At 38.1% G+C, this 19,569-nt stretch overlaps 1 long non-coding RNA gene across 1 annotated transcript in view; it reads left to right on the top strand.

Annotated features, from left to right (window-relative positions):
* Positions 1-13,325, top strand: part of LOC135290054 (uncharacterized) — a 56,874-nt gene extending 43,549 nt beyond the window's left edge. Inside the window, exon 3 of the long non-coding RNA XR_010352784.1 lies at positions 13,117-13,325. This is a non-coding gene — a long non-coding RNA (uncharacterized LOC135290054). The remainder of the gene's footprint in view (positions 1-13,116) is intronic.
* The last annotated feature ends 6,244 nt before the right edge of the window (positions 13,326-19,569 follow it).

The following is a 19,569-nucleotide window of genomic DNA, read 5'->3' as shown; positions in this document are numbered from 1 at the left end:
AGTGACTGCAGGTCTTCAACCTACTGTAATTCATTAGAAGGAAATATGTTTAAAGTTAACTTAATCAATAAAAAATGATGTTCTGTGTTGCCAGGAGTGACCAGGAGATGCTAGCATCAAAATCACTTCTGTTTTATTTTGTGGTATAGTTCCAGTATCTTTTTGAAGTTCAAACACGTGAAATTTATATGCCTATGTTGCACAAAATGTTTATCCATAAAATTGTACCAACTGAAAAAATTGATACCAATTTGTACTGCATCATGCCAAACAAGGACTCAAAGCAGGAAGAAAATATTTTATTTTTTATAGAACAGTTACCTGGTGAAAACTGACACTTGACAAAACCTAAAATGCCCCATCAATTCTGTGAACTGTTTTTTGCAGCTCTAGGATGACTCTTCAAACACAGATGTGCTGATGCAGAGTTTCAGACCTTCACTTGTAGCACAATTGTAATTCAAGTCTCCTCTAGTTTTCTGGAACATCTGTGAGCCTGGTCTCCTACAACACAAGAAATTACCTACTATCAGGTCTTCCTGGAGCTTTCTGTTCACTTGTTTCCTCCTAGAAATGCTGGAAAGCTTTGCTTTCTTTCTTTATAGCAATGAAAATGCATTTGAAGCTTGGATATATTTTATAAAACAGAAGTGCTGTTTTCTGCTTCTCCACACTTTGAATATTCTTGCTCTACTTCCAAGACACCCATCACTTCTGCATCCTTGATTGTGACTTTTGAAGTCTAAAGGACCTTAGTGCTCCATCTATACACTAGGGATAATTCAGTGCTTTATTTCTAAACTGGAGTGACTGGCCCTTCCTTCTCATTTTTGTTTGACCTGTTGTTGTTTTCTTTCTTTGTTTTGGGATGGTTTTTTTTTATGTTTTGGACACTTACTAGCATTGTGCAATGCACTTAAGTGAGAGTCTGATCTTTGACATTCCTTATTCTATTATTGTAATGAAAATAATTAGCAAGATGCAGAAAACATTACAAAACTTCAGGGGATCACAAACAAGAACTAAATAAAAATAAAGTAATTACTAGATATTTATTACCATTACACCATTTTTAAAGTACTGTAGGTGAAAGGAAGATGAGAATTTTTCAGTCATTCACTGACTGAATGACTCCGTCATTGGAGGGAGGGCTTTTGTTATAAAAATTGGCAGTTTTCTCAGAGCCTTGCAAGTTTATGGTCTATTTACTTTTGATTAATTTCTGAACTGTTCTACTTGTAGCTCTAATGTCTTCTTATTAGACTCCAGGCAAAATTTCTGTTCTAACACTTCAGCTAATTAGCCCTGTTTAATTCTTTTTTTCAGTAAAGCTGCTCTGATCTACCACTACTACTTTTCTTTACCTCTCCCAGAAGTCCTCACTGAATTAGCATACACTTATTTTATATTTTTGCTAAATTACAGCTAAAGTCCATAAAGCCCTACAATGAAGGAAACTCAAAATTTATCTTTCGTAGTCAGAATGAGCTAGTATTTTCTGACAGGCAATTTTTGACAGGGTCCCAATATCTCCCCACATACAATTCAACAATTCTAGATTTCATCCCTTCAAAACCCATCAAATTCCTGAAAGCCAAGCTAGCCAAAGACATGAGTCAGCATTTTTTTCATTTGCTTGGCTTTTATTGCTTTCTAGAGCAATGACTATTTCCAGCTGTGCCTTGCTCCCCTCTCAGTTAAATGTGGGTGGCAACATGTACCAGTGCTGACTGGTTTATGGGCCCGAGCCAGTGCTGAAAGAGACCACTTCAAAAGATGATACCACAACAACTAAGTGATATCAGATGGACTCAAATTTGGTCTATTTCGAAACAGTTCCCAAAAATGCTACCATTTTCCAGGTCTAAGCATGGTGTTCTTTTTTACAGCTAAATTGGGTAATTATAGGGGACATGTATCTCACAGCTATATTCAACCAAAGGCCTTTCTTGCCTTTATTTTAGCAGAAAAAGAATGTCTGAGCAGCTCAAGGCCCTGATTGCCTGGATGCTGAATATTCCCTGTTCACTGTCATATTCATGAGAGAGGGGGGAATGATGGGCCAGGATGCAGCTCTGAAGGTGTGTGCACTATGGACAAGATCATTGTGCTGGGCTCTACAGACTCACAGTGAATATGGACACTAATAACGAGTCATATAAGCCAGACAAAACATTCCCACTGATGTCAAAGGCTGAGTAAAATCTTGAACTGTTATCCAACCGGTTTGCCTCCTCTTTATTTTGTCATAAGAAAACTCACATTGTAGGATGCACAACCAAAGTGACATACAGCTTCAGTAAGCAAAAAGACATCCTTTGAGACCTCCTTAGTGTCTTCCCAGTCCTGAGGCTGTTACAAAGGATGTTCTGGGAAAGTATTACTTGCAAGAGTTGGACCACCTGCCTTGGCACCAGAACATCAAGGTACTTGTCCCTGAATAAGACAGGAAGCAGGTTGGCATGCTGAATTCCAGTTTTGCAAAGTGTCACTCTGCCTGCCTGAGCTCATTGTTGTTGTTTAAGGGAGATACAGTATTTTTCACATAAACCTTCAAGTGTTTGCTGTTGAATGTCTGGTGCCAGGCACTAATCTCTCATGAGACAGTGCAAACAGAACTTAGATTTCTTTTTCAGTCATTTGAATTTTGCTTCCCCACCCTGTAGCTCCAAATATTGTGAAATCTATACTCTCATATAATGAAGTATATCTGCCTCCCCCTGTTGTACCCTACTTCTCATCTTTGGCCATCCTGCATATTTTTTTTTGTTAGGAAAAGGCACAAGGACTTTGGGAGAAGAACAAAGTGACACTTAATAACCTTCAGATGCATTATTAATAGAAGAATGAATTTGAAATAAAATCACTAGTAACAGAGTCAATAGGAATGAGATACAGAGAAAAGAAAAAGCATTAAGGTTGAGAGCACAGAGGAGAGCATAAATGGAAAAGATTTGAGAGAAACAGCAAAGTGAAGAAAGTCAAACAGAATGAAAACCAATAGGTAACAAGGTGAATCATAAAACTATATGCATAAAAAAAGGCAAAGTCATACTAAGAAATAAATGTCGCAAGTGAGCCTAAGATGGGCTCTTTTGAAAGTCTGGCCCCTGTACCAGATGCTTGTAAATTTAGCCTGAGCTCTCTTGATAGTTTGACCTCACTTGTCTGAAGTGAAACCCTTTCCTAATACCATAGACTACTTCATAGATAGATGTAAGACGATTTATTGGAATATTTGTGACTTTTCCCTTTGCCCACTCTTCTTATTTTTGAACTTTGGACATTTTGGCTGCATCTGCATAAAATCTCAATGTTGACTGAATCAAACTGAACTAAAAATCTCATATGTCATTTTTAGCTCTTTCAGCAGGTAACTAATGCATTTCAAAGCATGGTTTTTAATATGCTTGAGTCATAATCAGAACATGATGAGTGTTTATATCTTTCTTTTCCAAGTACATGAGAATATAAGCAAAGAGGCAGCTGACCTGCTGCTTTGCTGTGCTCCTCTGTGCCCACTAAATGTGCTGCTGTAATTTATAGCCCTCCTTGTTTGTGTCTCCTCATGGTAACCTCAGCTCTGCCATCTTGGAAAGTGATGTATGTGAACCAATTACTAACTGAGGTTACTAGCATAGCAACACCTGAGAAAATGCTTTATCTGAAGCTGGGAGCTGAGTGTCTTGAGACCTGACCAGAGAGCAAATAAAATAAAATTAATGAGATAGAGAGGAAGCAACAAAAAAAGTAAATGGAAATAAATAATGCTGTCTAATAGCCTGGACAAGTCTTCAGCCTTTCACTGTGAACTTGCAGAGTTAACTGATAATTATGTAAAATTCCTCTTATAAAACTGATGCTGACAATCACTTGGACCTGAGTAATCAGTTTTGTTATGTGGTAATGGTGAGCCTTAACTCCAGACTCCATTTTCTTTCAGCAGCCTATTTCAGTGGTGGCCTAAAGTCAGGTATTCTGAAGTCCTAGCAGTCAGCCCCAAAGATTGCACACCTTTTACCCTCTGCTAAAAGCAAAAAAAGGATCCCAACCAGGTTTACTCATCCCCTTAGTCTTAATTTTAAAATGGAAGAATAGGGAACATCTGGACAAATATCTTGGCATCTTTTTGTTGTGATGACTCAAAGTTTTAGTTTCAATAATGCCTTGTAGCATCCAGTCACAAGGCATAGAGTGACTTTAGGTCCTTAGAACTGAAAGATTTTGGAAAATTCCATACAAATGAGGCCCAGACATATAAGTCTTAGAAGCAATTATGGTGTTTCTTTCCACTTAGCTTTGAATTAACATTTGTTTGAAATAAAAAGGAGTTTTATTTTTCCCCCTAACCCTGTTGCTTTTTTTTGTCTTCTGAGTTTTGAAGACTTCTTTTTATTTTTTTTTTTATTCGGAATATCAGATTCTAACTGTTTATGATTTTGTGAGAGAGCACTATTGCTTCTTTTGACTTGTTACCTTAACCCTGTAGTAAATTGTGTCAAAGTCAAAGGAAATGAATATAAACATGAAATCTGGAAAAAAAATGTTAACAAACAGCCTCAGTCTAAATCAAACAAACATATATTTGTTTGATTATCAAATAAAACAAATATATATTTATATTTGTTTGATATCAAATCAAACAAATATAGCAGTAACAAAAAGTCTCTGCAATATAGGTGTGTTGCTTTGTTGTTTTGGTTTTTTTTGTTGTACATGAATTAATTAATTGACCTCTGTATTCATACGTTGGTGAAATGAAATTTATCATGATTTTTATTCTTATTTTCCATAAAGAGCTGAGTGAACAGATTACAAAACTCTTTTTTGAACTACTGCGGAATAGGTAGTAGCAAATAATGTCTTGTTGAAAGCAAGTTTCCGTTCTCAGCTTATAAGGGTGGAGATACTTTTGCTTGGTTCCCAGAGGTGAAATTCTGCCCCATTGAAGCTTTGCCATTAATTTCAGTTGGGCCAGAATTTCGCCCCAGGTCTTCAAAACCAGCTTCCAGATGTAGAGTAAAATACCTGAGTTTTGGCCAGCTTCCCTCCTCTCTTTGCCAGCCTCATGCAAAGGACAAATACATATAGAAAAGAAATCTTATAGAGAGTCTCACAGACGTGAACACAATTTAAGCACAAGGGATTCAAAGAACTGTGAAGGCATTCTACATATAAGAATCCCTTCACACACACACATATATATATATATATTAATATTAACATTAAAAGAACCCCTTCATATATATGAAAAGAAAATTTTCGAGATTGCTTGAAGCATAGGTCACCAAGCAGACATTCAGGGATCTAAGTCTTCTCCCAGTTCTGCCACTTGTGTATCTGGTGACCTTGAATGAATCACTGCAGTTTACTGAGATGTTCTTCTTGCATGTAAAAAAGTGAGTAATAGTTGATTTCCTCCAGAAGGTACTTAATGAGCTACAGAGTAATCCCAGTAATGCAGTGCAGATATCCAGTTCCATGCAGTATTCCATCCAAAATGTCCTTCAGAGATTTATTCCACAAAAGTTGTATTTTCCCCATAAGAAAATAGACACTTTTTGTGAAAAACAAAAAAAAAACCCAAAAAAAACCCCAAAAAAAAAAAAAAAAAAAAAAAAAAAAAAAAAAAAGTTGTAGGGCACGTGTCTACATCCCAGTAAACGGTGAAAAACCCAAAAACTGAAGAGGGCTCAAACCCACAGCTTTTATTTGATTTTGTGTTCTCTAGAATTTTTTCAACAGCTTTAAATGCAGAAAATACTTTATGGGAAGTATAAAATAACACTTAAAAATAATTGTTTCACACTTTATTTTTTCCTAATCGGCGGCAGAAGCAGCTATTTACAGTTGTAGTCTGCAGTCTGGAATGTGAATAAAAGATTTTCAACCACCAACCGAATGAAGTTCAACAAGGAAAAATGCTGGATTCTCAAGCAGGCATGGAGCAACCCTGGATGTGTGTTTAGACTGGGGAATGAGAGGCTGGAAAGCAGCACCACAGAAAGGGACCTGGGAGTCCTGGTCCATGGACAGTTGAACACGAGCCAGCAGTGTCCTGGGAGCCAGGAGGGCCAGCCCTGTCCTGGGGGACATCAGGGATGCATGGACAGCCAGGCAAGGGGGGGGATTGTCCCACTCTGCTCTTCACTGGGGCAGCCTCACCTCGAGTCCTGTGTGCAGTTTTGGGTGACACAATGTAAGAAAGACATTAAACTGTTAGAGGATGTCCAAAGGAGGGCAACAAAGATGGTGAAGGGCCTTGAGGGGAACCGTGTGAGTAGAGGCTGAGGTCACTTGGTCTGTTCAGCCTGGAGGAATCTGAGGAGAGACCTCATTGCAGTTACTTCTCCTCAGGAGGGAATGCAGAGGGGCAGACACTGATCTCTTCTCTCTGGTGACCCATGACAGGAGCCAAGGGAATGGCATTAAGTTGTTTCAGAGGAGGTCTAGGGTGGATATCAGGAAAATGTTCTTCACCCAGAGGGTGGTTGGGCACTGGAACAGCTCCTCATGGAAGTGGTCCCAGCACCAAGGCTGGCAGAGTTCAAGAAGTGTTTGGACAATGCTCTCAGGCACATGGTGTGGTTCTTAAAAATGTTGCTGTGCAGGGCTGAGTGACTTTCATGATCCTTGTGTATTCCTTCCAACTCAGCATATTTTGCATGATTCTGTGTGTGTGAATCTGCCTTGTGTATTTACTTTTTGTTTCAGTTTGACTTTATTTATTTGATTGTTTTTTTGAATGGTGTGTATTTTTAACAACAACCTATTTTATGTGAAGGAAATAAATGTGTGTCATGAATGGCAATGATTTTACAGAGTTTACGACCAAGATGTACCATTAGACCATTTACCTAGGACTCTGGTATATTAGAGTTCTTTAAATATCACCTACTTATTCTTTATGAAAGCTATATCTGCTTCTACTTCATCTTAAAGAGGCATTCTAGAAAGATAATCCATCTGTGTTGCCAGTGGTTTGTTGTACTGGTTAACAACACTCACTGTTTTAAATATTTGGCCATTGTTTCTTGTAATACATGATGACTTTCCTAGATCAAAGCACTTAGTATCCACTCTCTTCTTCCTGGGAAAGGGATTCATACTTGTAAACTCTCCTTCTCTTTTTCTGATCAGATGAACAGATTAAGACCTTTTAAGTGTCTCCATACACAAAAATTTCATAATCTTCAAAACGTTTTACATTTTAAACTTTTCTTCTGAACACTTTCCAGCATTTCTGCAACAATTAAAAGGTGTAGAGTGCCAGTGAAGTGTACATTATTCTTCCATAGAGGGTAGCAGAAGCCTGTGCTGCACACAAGGCATGGTCTCCTCTCCCTGTTGGCTCAGTACCCTTCACTTGCATGTTGAAGATGACATTGACCTCTTTTGTCACAGAATATATGTTGTATTTGCACCCAATGTACCTCAGATCCTCTTCAGACTCCTGATGCTTAGGAGCTTAGCTGGAATGTTGAGCAAAGGTAACCATCACACCAAAAGCTGCAGTTTGACAGTTACATGTTTATCTACCACAGTTCAAGTCAAATAATTGGAATGGTTACACAGAGTAGGTATAATAGGTAGTGTTTCTAATTTCTACTCCAGGAAAAATTGGAAGGAAAAAACAGTATTCATTATCACAGCCCAAATAATTGAAAGATTTTCTACAGGTTATACATCCCAGAGTATCTAGATCTCTCGGAAAGTTCTTGGGGTATTCTGGTACTGTTACAGATGTTGAAGAATTATTTGTACCACCTTTTTGACTCATTTCTGCCAATTTCTGCTGGAATTCTATGATTTTTCTTGTTGACATTGAGGCTGATTTAACCAGATGTGCATGGGGCATTCTTAGAACTTGAGCACTCAGAGATGAACTGGCAATCAGACCAACCCTTCAGTGGTCACTTGCCTTATTTTTCTTCCTGCAATGTTTTCCCAGAAGAGTTCTCACCCTGGGGCCACCACACTAGCTTTGCACCTGTACTCCACAAAAGGCATTTCCTTCAAAGAAAACATCAAAGCTCTGAGAAATAACCATGAGAAACATTTCTCTGAGCATCATTCTAGCTATTATCTTGACACAGCCGTGGTGTTCTGGATACTTAACCCAGGAGATTAAATCTTTATGCACCAGTGCAAAAAGATCATATCCCTGTAATTTTTCATATATATAATTTCTCAGCTGCCTTAGTTTAAACTTGTTATATTTATGGCACAACTATAATTTAGGTGAACACTTTAAAATGCCGTTCTCAAAGGACAATTCTCTAGAACTACTACAACAAATGCCTTTCCTTGTCAGTATATTGGGTGGTGGAACTTATCACTGCAGTCAGTTATATTTCTGAGCCAGTGACTGCTTAATATTGTCTAAGAGAAAAATCATTAGGAAATCTGTACTAATAAATTACAGTACAGTGTAATTGAAGTAGGAACAAAATGTAAGATTCTGTATGTAAGTGCATTTGCTGCAGAAGAGAGTTATACAGGAGTAATCTACCTTGGATGCTTAGAAAAAACTGGGCTGGAAGAGGTATAGATAAAAATTGATTTAGCAACACTCTATCTGCTTTTGGTGATCCTGTACCTACTCTCCAAACTATCTCTGCTTGTCTGGTGATAAGTTAGTAATTTCCATGTCTCCTATCAATCATTGTAGCATTTCTTGCCTACTGGTAAGAACCTTTCTGTACTTTGAGGATCATTAAACAGAACACATCTTTTGGATTTTCAAATTGTGGTCAAACCTGTACCATGCTAACTGAAAGTGGCTGAGATGACTAATGTGGCTAAAAGCAGATGACAAGAGCCTGTGCTTTAATCTCACTAAATTTTGTGTGATTTAGGCATTTAATTACTTGCAGTGCCAGACTGGGGTGATTGTGTTCCTGTCAACACTGAATTCTGCATTGAGCTGTTTCTGTTTGCCAGTCCTTAAGGACCACAGTGGTCAGGAAACCACAAGACTTTGGTCACACTGAGAAACACAGCCTCAAAAGTCAACTGCTGTCAAGCGTTGAAGGTGATGTGGGTAGCTAGCAGGCAGCAAAATGCACTTCTGGAAGAATACTGTTGATTTATAAAATGTTTCTGGTTACCCTCTTTAAAAAAAAAATAAAAAAAGAAAACCAAAAAAATTTGGAATTTCCAAGAATACAAGAGAATAATGAAAGCATAGACAGTTTTGGAGCGACAAAGAGGGTACACCACATCACAAAAACCTCCACCACCACTGACATTCTTGCTGTTGGCCTTGGATGGCAGCCCAAGGTCTGAACAGGCAAATGAATCTTCATTCCTTCCTGTGACCAGGCTTGGAAACCATGTGGAGAGGAAGCTCTCATTGATATTGCTGCTCAGGCTGCTTTTGAGAAGCTCAGTCTCCATAGTTGTTGGATTGGTTTCTGGATCCACAAACTCACCTGAAGACAGTGACCTTTCTGCACAGGCTGCTCTGCAGGGCAGCTCCATGAGCCTGAATTATGTTCCTGTTCTTCTTCTTGTGGAGCTTTCCCCTTCATGTAAGGCTCTGCAGACTTGCAGCTTAAGATACCTCACTCACCAAAAGTAAAAACTTCAAGCAGAAATAGATCTTCAGGGATTTGGATACAAAGACAACTTATTTCCTGTTTAGGTCACTAAAATCATTAAACTCCTTCTTACTGGAAGTTAGCAATTTTAATTCAGGATATGCTGCTATATTTTCTGTTAAAAAAATCTGTGCAGAACGATTATATATGGGCTTTACAAGGCAAGATTCTGTTCAGTATTTTCTGAGTTCAAAACTAGAGAGGAAACTAAACAATCAAATAAAAGAACAGTGAATCACTCTGTTAACTCTGATATATCATGAGCAATGGGAAGGGAGAGCTTGACTAATACACTGCTAAGATCAGCATTAAAGTGTGTTCACGGCAAATATTCTAAAGGAGGCATTCTCTATGTGCTGCCTCCATATCTGCAAGGAGACCCAATTGAAACAGCTGCATTGGACTTGTCACTGGCGTCAAAACATTCTTTGATACAAGACAGTTTCCAAGGAAAAGGAAAAGAGCCTCTCTAATCAGAAGGGCTAAGAAAGGGATGTCCTTCAGAATTGCTCTTTCAGTATCGTCCCCTGTGAATATTATGTCTGTTGTGAGTTCAATGTGACTTGCACAGCATACAGATTATATTTCAGGTGTGGATCTGAAGCTGGTACTGTTTTGAGGTTATACTGCTGAAATGAGTGCTGGACCTAAGTTTCTCAGCTCAAGAAGGAGCTGAGGCAGCAGAGCCTCCATCATTACATATTGGTGCAGCACAGCACTCACCAGAGTGTTTGTCTCTAAGTAAAGGCATCACATTTTCAGCTCTCAAATATATGAAACAATCCCACTGCTGATCAGCTTTTCTAGGTTTGCATCATAGGCTTTGTTACCATACAAAGCTTGCATTTCCAGCTTGCTAGATCAGCAGGAATGCCTTCCTTTGAAGTGGTCAAGGAACTCGCAGCTTTGTAGAAGGCAATATTTGGAATCCTCCTGGGATGCTTCTAAAAGAGATACCTGTAGATATAACCTGCCAGCATAACCTCTTAGAATACTGGTGAGCTCAAAAGCATATATTCATACACAAAAAAAACCACACTAAAAAATCCTGCTGAGTCAGAAAAAAATTATATATTTGTAGTATGTAAATGACCACACCACTGAGTTCAAGTTTGATTTTTGGTGATAGTCTTAGTAGTCTGCAGTCTGTTTTGTCTGCCTTCTGAATATATTACATGCTTTCAGAAGCTTTTTTTATTCTCTGCAGGATGGTTAAGAAAGATTCTCTTGAGGTTCAAGAGCATGGACTTTTGTATTACTCTTCTGTAAAATCAATTAATGATGATTAGAGCAAGTTAATTAGGATGAGAGATTTTGCAGGTAGCTGAGTTAAACATTCAGGCTAAGTCAGTCACCCAGGCTCTCTCTAGACTCACTGGGGTGAGATTTTGTACAGCCACAGGAGTGTGGAGATCTGTGGGAGTTATTCCTAAACTTGCTGGAGTTATCTGCCTTTGTGACTAGATCATTTCCATTACCTATTTAGTTTCTTCAGGTTACCTGAAGTATGAAAGATTTTCTGTCTTCTTCATCTGTAAATACCTCCCAGAAGTTCATGAACACATAAATATTGTTCAGGTACCTAGCGCTGTGGTTTTGATGGTTATACAGCCGTCACCTTGTGTCCATGGCAAAATAAAAGCCAAATAAAAAAACCCACCCACCCAAACTAGGAAAAAAAAAAAGAGGCATATTTAGGCTGGCTAATTAAAGCTGGTTTGGTTAAGCTAAAGTGCCATGGAAACATGGAGAAATTCTAAGGTGAAGAGTTGAAGGTTCTTTCCACTGATGTTGAAATATCGGTGTCCTGGTTTAGGGTGAATTTTAATACTTTGATGTAAATCCCTAACTTTATGGATATTCTATTGACCTTTGGTTAGACAGGCAGAATATCTTTATGCAGCTTCATCAATACTATAGGTGGAAAGCACGGAAATTATACTATTTCAGACAACAAAAAATGCAAATACAGATACATGTAAAAGGAAAGATTAATGAGTTGCTCTTATGAAGAAGAAAAAGGAAAAGTCCTGGCTTGTGTGGTGATGAGACCATTGTAAAAGGAAAAATCTTGGTCCTGTAAGTTTTAGACAATATTGATTTTAGTGGACTTCCTTTAATATTGATGAAAGGCTTAATTATAGCTATTCAGCTCTTACAAGCATTGAAAAATTTACCCAAGATTTGAGCATTTTCTCTGTTCTGAATGAGCTACAATTTTTGCTCCCTTTAACTGATATAGGGTGCTATGGATTTTGCTTAGGCAGCACAGGTGTAGCTGGAAGATGAATTTGGCCCAGAACATTTTCCCACATTAACAATCCATTTGACATTTAAAATGAGCTACACAAAGGCAACAGATTAATCAAACCAGATATTGTAGATATGCCTGGAGCACAAAGCAAAACAACCCCACTGAGCTCAGAGCTGCATTGCCTGAACTATAAAGCAGGTTTTCATTAAGTGTGTGTGATTCAGACAAATTAGGAACTAAGTACAAGGGAAAAAGAAAACCAAACTATAATCATTCCTGCACACTAAATTAAGATTTAAAACAATAGAGCTGTTTGACACACTGCTGATCACGCAAACGTCTGTGTCTAGATGCTTATATTATTTTGTGTCCACCAGAATGTGCCAAAATTTTTTTGTTGTTGGATTTTCCCCCAACTCTTCTACTGAATTGCCAAAGATTCTTCCTTGGCTCACAGAGTTCATACAGCAAACATACTATGCAGTCACTAAATCACCATGATTTCCCACATGCCTGCATTTTAAAATGTGCACATTATTTTCAGATGTGGCTGAAAACAACATCTCCTGAAGATGCTGTTATTTCATACAACACCAAGGGGAAAAAAAAAGTAGTAATGTGTGTTCCGAATTTCAGAACTTTGTAGGAACATAGCAACATATTAATATACTTCTGAATTTACTTTCCAAAATATCATTGTATTTTACCACCATAGAAGTTAAAGTGAGAGATATTCTACTGAGTATAGGACTAGCTGAGTTCATGTCCCATTCTGTTACAAAAGCTTTTGACCTTGGTTAAGACATTTAGAAATCAATAGCTTACAGAAGCCTAAATTTCACTGGAAATCTGGAGCTTTTTATCCATGTGTATTCTTTTTTTTACAATCAGGGTTAATGACATATCTCTACTTCCAAACAGCTTGAAAAAGATAACTGAGCTATCAGAAATAATTAGTGCTTTTTTTTTCTGCTTTACAAAATAAATTAAGAAAAATTAAAAATTTTGCCTTTTGATTTTTGAAAATGCTTCTTTTTTCAGTGAAAACAATTAATCCTATCCACAAATTATTACAGACAGATTGCACACAGAGATACCATGTGTGGTCAGTAATGTGGGTCACTCCATTTTTTTTCTGATGAGAGTTACACCAAGAAGAAAGTGATTAAGTAAGATATCATTCCTTGTTTGTCCTATTTGCAAAATTAAATCTTTGATTTCTTTCTTTCCCTTACCCTTTTGTTTTTGTTTTTTTTTTAGGTGCCAACTGTTGCCTTCCTGCAGGAGATTTATTTCTGCGTAGTTCACAAATCATTTTGGCCACTCAAACTCTTTGAATCTAAAGACCCTTTCCTACTGTGAGTGGCATACTTCTTTCAAAGAGGTCACTTTTTCTTTCCTTTCCAGAGTTGCAAGACTGTAGGTGCAAGTCCACACATTTAAACAGAAATATTTTTGAGGCCTTGAAGGAAAAATAAGCTATATAGATCTTAACTGCAACACCATGCAGCTGCAATATGCCTTACCCTTTCTGATTTCACAGAATCTATTAGCTGAGGATCTCATGGATATGGGATCAGTGGATCTATTCCACTTCCACTGAAGGCACACTTCCATAAATGCAGATGCAGCTGCAGTTGTTGGGGCAAAAAGATTACTATTGTAAAATAGTTGAGGGTGAAGCACCAGGCTGTATTCTCTTTCTGAAGACTTTTAGAATACTTCAGATGAACTTAGCAAAAGCAATAGTAGCTTAGTCTTAATAGAACAATAAATTTCAGCTAGAATACAGAGCTGAAATAAGCTGTTGGACCTCTGTATCCAGAATCCAAGCATCCAAGCAAGTTACAAAGTCAGCAAGTTACTTGGAAGGATCTGCAGAATGCTGGCTGCATGAACCTAATCAAACACCTGTCACAAAATGCTTCTAACAAAAATATATTACAAAACATTTCCCAACTCTCTAAGGCAAATCAAATGCTACATAACTACAATAAATCTAACACTGTCTTGGGTCTTTGAAGTATAAACCTTTTAACTTACGGCAACAATTTTTTACAAAATATGGCAGGGTATTGCAGAACGAAAATCACCTCAATCATTAGAAAAAGGTGTAAATTATGGTGGAATATTTGTTTATTTAATCACTACAGTAGGCAGTGACTGCAGCAGATCTTGATGATCCATCACAGAAGTAAAGCTGCTAATTTTAAAATGACAATTTTTGTGCAAATGCTAATAAATATCACTGAAACTTGCAGTTATTATTATTGTGGTTTTATTCAAGAGATAAGATATAATGACACAAATAACAATCATTCAATTAAAACTCCTTCAAGCTCTAATAAAAAAGCATACTGCAGAATATCAGAGCAGAAATGGCTTCATGTCTGAAGCAGCTGTATTCAAAAACACAGAAATAAGAGCTTCAGCTTTCTGTCTCATGGATGGTGTTGTCTGCAGCACGGACAGTGGGAGACAGCTCTCCTTTGCTTTTAGTTAGTTTTTTTTAGCTAGCTGAGACTTTTTTTTTCTTGCAGCTGATCAGCCTTGCTCTGGACTGAAAGCCCAGAAGAACACCAGGTGCTCACACCTGTGGCCCATCGGGGCCTGGGACGTGGCATTTTCCAGCACAGGATGGACTGTTAAGAGACTGAGCAAGCCAAGCTACAGCCCACAAAAAGAACTGTCTGAATTTGCCATCTCTTCAGAACAACAAGAGGTTCCATTGTTTAATAGTATTCATTTTTCCATGCTTGGGAGTCGTTTGCTTGTTAAATAAACAGGTTTTTTCCCACTTTTTCAAAGGGGATTTTTTTCTCCTGAACCAGGTGGAGAAAGGTCCACTTAAATTTACTTTCTAGAAGGACCCCTTTGGAAATTTCCTCCCTAAATTTATCCTAAACCAAGACACTTCTACTATTTTTTGTCATGTCACAGCCCTCTGGTGCAATCTTGTTCTGGAGCAGTTGGCCACAGCAAGCGCAAGAGCCGCAGTCATCTGAGAAGAGGACACACTGAGGGCAGATGGAGGTCAGCTGTGATATTTCAGGAAGAAGTCTGAACCACAGTGTTCAGATACTGATTCAGTCTTCCCCAAATTACAGAGGTTTCCAGACCCAAAGTTTGGCTTCAGGCTCAAGTTTTCTGATTTGGCATTTTTAAAAACAGGGAGTTTAGTATTCACAGCTTGTGTTGTTCTTGTGGGAATAATCAGAGGAGAGCACATGAAGAGAGTTTGCAATGCAACTGTTTCGTTTCTTTTCCTCCCACATCCACTTAGGAAACTTCCCTAATATTAACAAACTTAACATTTCTGAATATGAAACTGGAGTAAGTTGAGGGTGTGAGGATAGGTGATCATAAACAAACATCTCTGTTTTTTCCTTCTCCTTTAAGAGAAAATAATGGTGTTTTTCATCTGTTCTTCTTTATGAGGCTGCATTTCAGGACCACATGGTTTTGGTAAAGAATTGATACCGCTGTATGAGCTGAGAAGGTCTAGTCCCAGTCAGAACCCACTAGGACCCCAAACACATCTTCAAAAGGCATGTGTTGAAGGGCATCATGTATACAAATATTTTTTCCTTTAATGCACTTGGAAAACATTCACAATACACTTTAAGAAAGGTTATTGATGATTAGAAATTGTATATCTTCTCCTCTATTTTTTTAAAAAATGTGTAGATCTCTAGACTGTCTAGTTGATGTTCATTATCTTTGACTGCCCCTTTCACCTTTCTATGTGGCTTATCTCAGTCCTCTCTTTGATGAGTTTACTGAAATAAACTATCTTGACTAACTGTGATGTGAACCATGTGCATTTTAAAAAGGAGAGTATAACAGGGCTTAAAAAGGACCATTCAGTGATCTGACAGTGATGCTTGATGTGCAGTTTTCAAATTTGGCTGCAGTTGTGAAAATCTGGAGCCCATTGCTAATATTATTGCTTGAGCAGAGCCTTTACCACAAAGGGCTTTCTCAGGGTGTCAGATCTTATCTGGGATGTGTGCAGAAGGAGCCCAGGTTCTTTCTTTTCTCGTTCACCTGTGGGAAGTAAACGTAGACGTCTATAGCAAAACACAAATCACTAGCCCTATACTAGGCATTGTTTTTTACTAAGCAGTATTTCCTCTTGACACTGACCTGATTTGTAAGAATATTTACAAATGATTACACTGTGGTTTGAACTTTACATGCTACCCTAGGTGAAGGAATCAGATCTGTCAAACCAGCTATGAACCAGTTGAACACATCTCTGTCCATCAGGACAGGAACTTCTCATGAAAAGTGGGAAAGCAAGGCTCTCATGAGAGAGCCACCCTTTTCAGAGTAACTATCTTTCCAGTTCAGGGCAGGGATTTCAGCTACAGTGCAGGATTATGCACAACCTCATTAGCCCATTTTAACTAGGTTCAATCCCTCTTCTGAGGTCTTGTCATATACACAAATCTTTGAAGTTTCCACTCCAAAAGTCTATTTTCATCTTCTCTGTGCCACAGAAACAGCAAAACACACAAGTAAATATTGAGGCTATAGCTCTCAGAAGAAGCAAACTGCTGAGAAGCTGTAATTTTTACAAAGATGCTAATGTGACCACATTTTCTTCAGTTTTTCAGGAGAATTTTCTTCCTTGACTAGAACGCATTATTAAAAAAAAAAAAGAGACATTGCTTCCTTTTTTCAGGTGGCACTTTATTACAGTTCTAAGACAGAGATGAAGGAAAAAAAATGCAAACCTTCTCCAACCATTAGGATATATAAAAAGAATATATATAAGAAGTTCAATCCTTAATTTTCAGATATTTCCCCTGAAAACACTTATTAATGCAAAGTATCTACAAAGGTAACTGAGACAGTTTGCACGCAAAAACTCTTGATTTTCTATTCCAATGTGTGAATGATTTCTTTTTCCCAAAAATGGCTAATGGCTGGTTTTTTTCTTTTTCTTTTTCTTTTTCTTTTTCTCTTTCTTTTTCTTTTTCTTTTTCTTTTTCTTTTTCTTTTTCTTTTTCTTTTTCTTTTTCTTTTTCTTTTTCTTTTTCTTTTTCTTTTTCTTTTTCTTTTTCTTTTTCTTATTTAGAAACAAAGAAGATTCCTTGGTTTTTTGATCTCTACTAATGCACACATTGCTGTCCTGGAATATTCAATCTAACTCCTCACATTATTTTCAGAGGATACAAACTAAGGGGAACAAACTCACTTGGTATTACTGCTATAACTCAGTTTGAAACACTAGAATTTAGATATATTGGCAAGAAAATATAGAATATTACATTCTGGGGATTTTAGGTCCTTACAAACCATAGTATACAGTAAAATGTTAAAAATATCACTAAATAATTTAAAGAACAGTCATACTCTGAAAAGTGAGTTTAAAGGAGCTTCGTAGGTACTGTGCTTATATTGTCTCATAAATTTACTTTGTCTCTAAGTGCAATACATTACATGGATCCACTTCAGAAGATGCAAACTTCTCCAGCTTACCCAGAGTCCACCTGCACATTTAAAACCAGAGCTGTGAAATAAGACTTTTTTCCATAGCTGAGAGCTCTGCAGGAGGAAAGAGAAGGTGACACAAGCTCCTGTGTCCCAGCTGTGTAAGCCTGAGGGTGCAAGGGCAGCCCATGCCCCAGTGCAGAACCTGCTCAAGCTCGAGGGCAGCAGAGACACTCAAGGGACTCAGCATAACCAGCAGGGCATGTTGCCCAAGCTGCTCAACCTGAAGGCTCTCCTGCTTTCTGGACTTGAAATCCTGTCCCAGAAGAGTCCTGGACCACGGCCTGGGGAGGTACAAATCTGTGAGGAGCTTGGGTGGGTATTTTCTGCACCTCACACGTGGTGAACATGGACCCACTGCTACATCTGCAAGGTGAATTAGTGGAGATAAGCAGTGCTGTGCTGGAGCACTCACAGTCCCTGCATATGAGTGGATCGCATGTGCAGAAAGGAATGGACATGCAGTATTTTTACATCCAGTCAGTTATTTTTGCAATATATGACCCATTCATTGTCATTTGAACTTGTAGCAGCTCTTAGTCAAGAATGTTCCTGAATTAAGCATGCAGTTTTGTGAGCTGAATTTACAATTTTATGTAAATTGCATTTACATAATTAAGAGTCCAATTTTTAAATTAATTTGTATTTGTACCTGCATATGCAGAAACATGTGTGCTGTTGCATATGTACTTCTTCCTTTAATTATCTTTGTCTTGCCCATTTACATACTAATTTTTTCCAGCTGAGGCAATTATTTTTAGCCTTCTATTACAAAATTGAAATACTGGTAGAGAGGCAATGAGCTGAACATCATTCAGTCTTTTTCAACATGAGAACAAGTCTGACAAAGCAGAAGGTCTGATCCCTCTTGAACTTAGAATGCGCAGAAGCTCAGGATAAGGCATGAGTCTCCAGAAAGCTATGCACCCATTCATTCATTGAAGGACCAGACCCAAAATAGATTGAAATCCTATTTGTACATACCGTATATGAAGGCTTTGTTTGTACTTCCTTCCATTTTTAAATGCAATTAAAAATAAAAGACACTCTTCAGAGAAATGCATACCAGTCTGCAAAATTCCCCCTTTCCCAGGGCAGAGGCCAAGAAAGAGACAATGTTTCTTTCCCCCAAAATAGATTCTGGTTGCACTAAACCAAATCCAGCAAGAGAAATAATTGTCTGTGGTCATAGACAGATCAGGACTCTCTTTTGGTAATTTGGCTCAAGATACAGGCAGACAAATTTACTAAATGGAATTTTGGTGCACACATTTTAAAAGTAAAAGCTCCGAAAAATACAGTGGAAAGTGGCATTAGTTACACAGGATGAAAGAGTCAAAAAACATACACATACAATAAATGTATCTGATGCAATCTATTTTGTGGGAAGTTACAATTTTGCACTCACATACAGCTATTTCAAATGCTAAATTAACAACCATTAGCCCAAGAGGAAACAAACAGATTTTAAAGTTGTAGCATAAAGTGATTAACAAATGATGATGGAAAAACAAACTGAGGGGTGGGCATACAGGTCATGTTTCTTGCAATAGTACACAAAGAAAATTCAGAGTTGGGAGTTAGCTGCTGAAAGTAGAGGGAGAGTGTGAGAGGAACTTTTTTGGGGTAGTTTATGCTTTCCATAGAGACAAATATGGCTGTGGGCTTAACTTAATGGCTTGACAACCAAAGGAAAGGAGTAATGTTGAACAATGGATTCCCTCTTCTATGTGAGAGAAGAAAAGCTGTTGACCAGCTGATAGCTGGAGTCATGCATTACAAGGAGCTAAATGCTCATAGCTTACAGATTCCTTCCCACAGGGAGCTGGGACATCCCCCACTCCCTCCATCTGTGCACCGTGGCAAGCATGAAAACAGTTCTCTGAAGCTCCTGCCACTATGCTGAGCCTTCTCAGGCTCTTTCCATCACCACTTGAAATAAAAGTATGCTTTTCCCTTGTTAAAGAAGATTAATCTTCCATGATGTCTGTGACTGAGTGGACTTCATGTATTTGGTCTCAGTCATGGTATTTTCACCCTAATTGGAGACAATGTTGCTGATTTAGACCATCTGCTGAAAGATGACATCCTTTTGAGGCGCTCACAGACCATAAACAATAACCTCTCAACATGCATAGAGATGTTTTACGCTTCTATCCAGCTCTCTGCATACCAGTGTGTTCAGCTTCCCAGAGACTTCAACCAGTGGACAAT

The sequence above is a fragment of the Passer domesticus genome, chromosome 1, assembly GCF_036417665.1.
Source record: "Passer domesticus isolate bPasDom1 chromosome 1, bPasDom1.hap1, whole genome shotgun sequence".
NCBI classification, from domain to species: Eukaryota; Metazoa; Chordata; class Aves; order Passeriformes; family Passeridae; genus Passer; species Passer domesticus.
The sequence above is the reverse complement of the archived record's forward strand: the minus strand, read 5'-3'. Positions and strand labels throughout refer to the sequence as shown.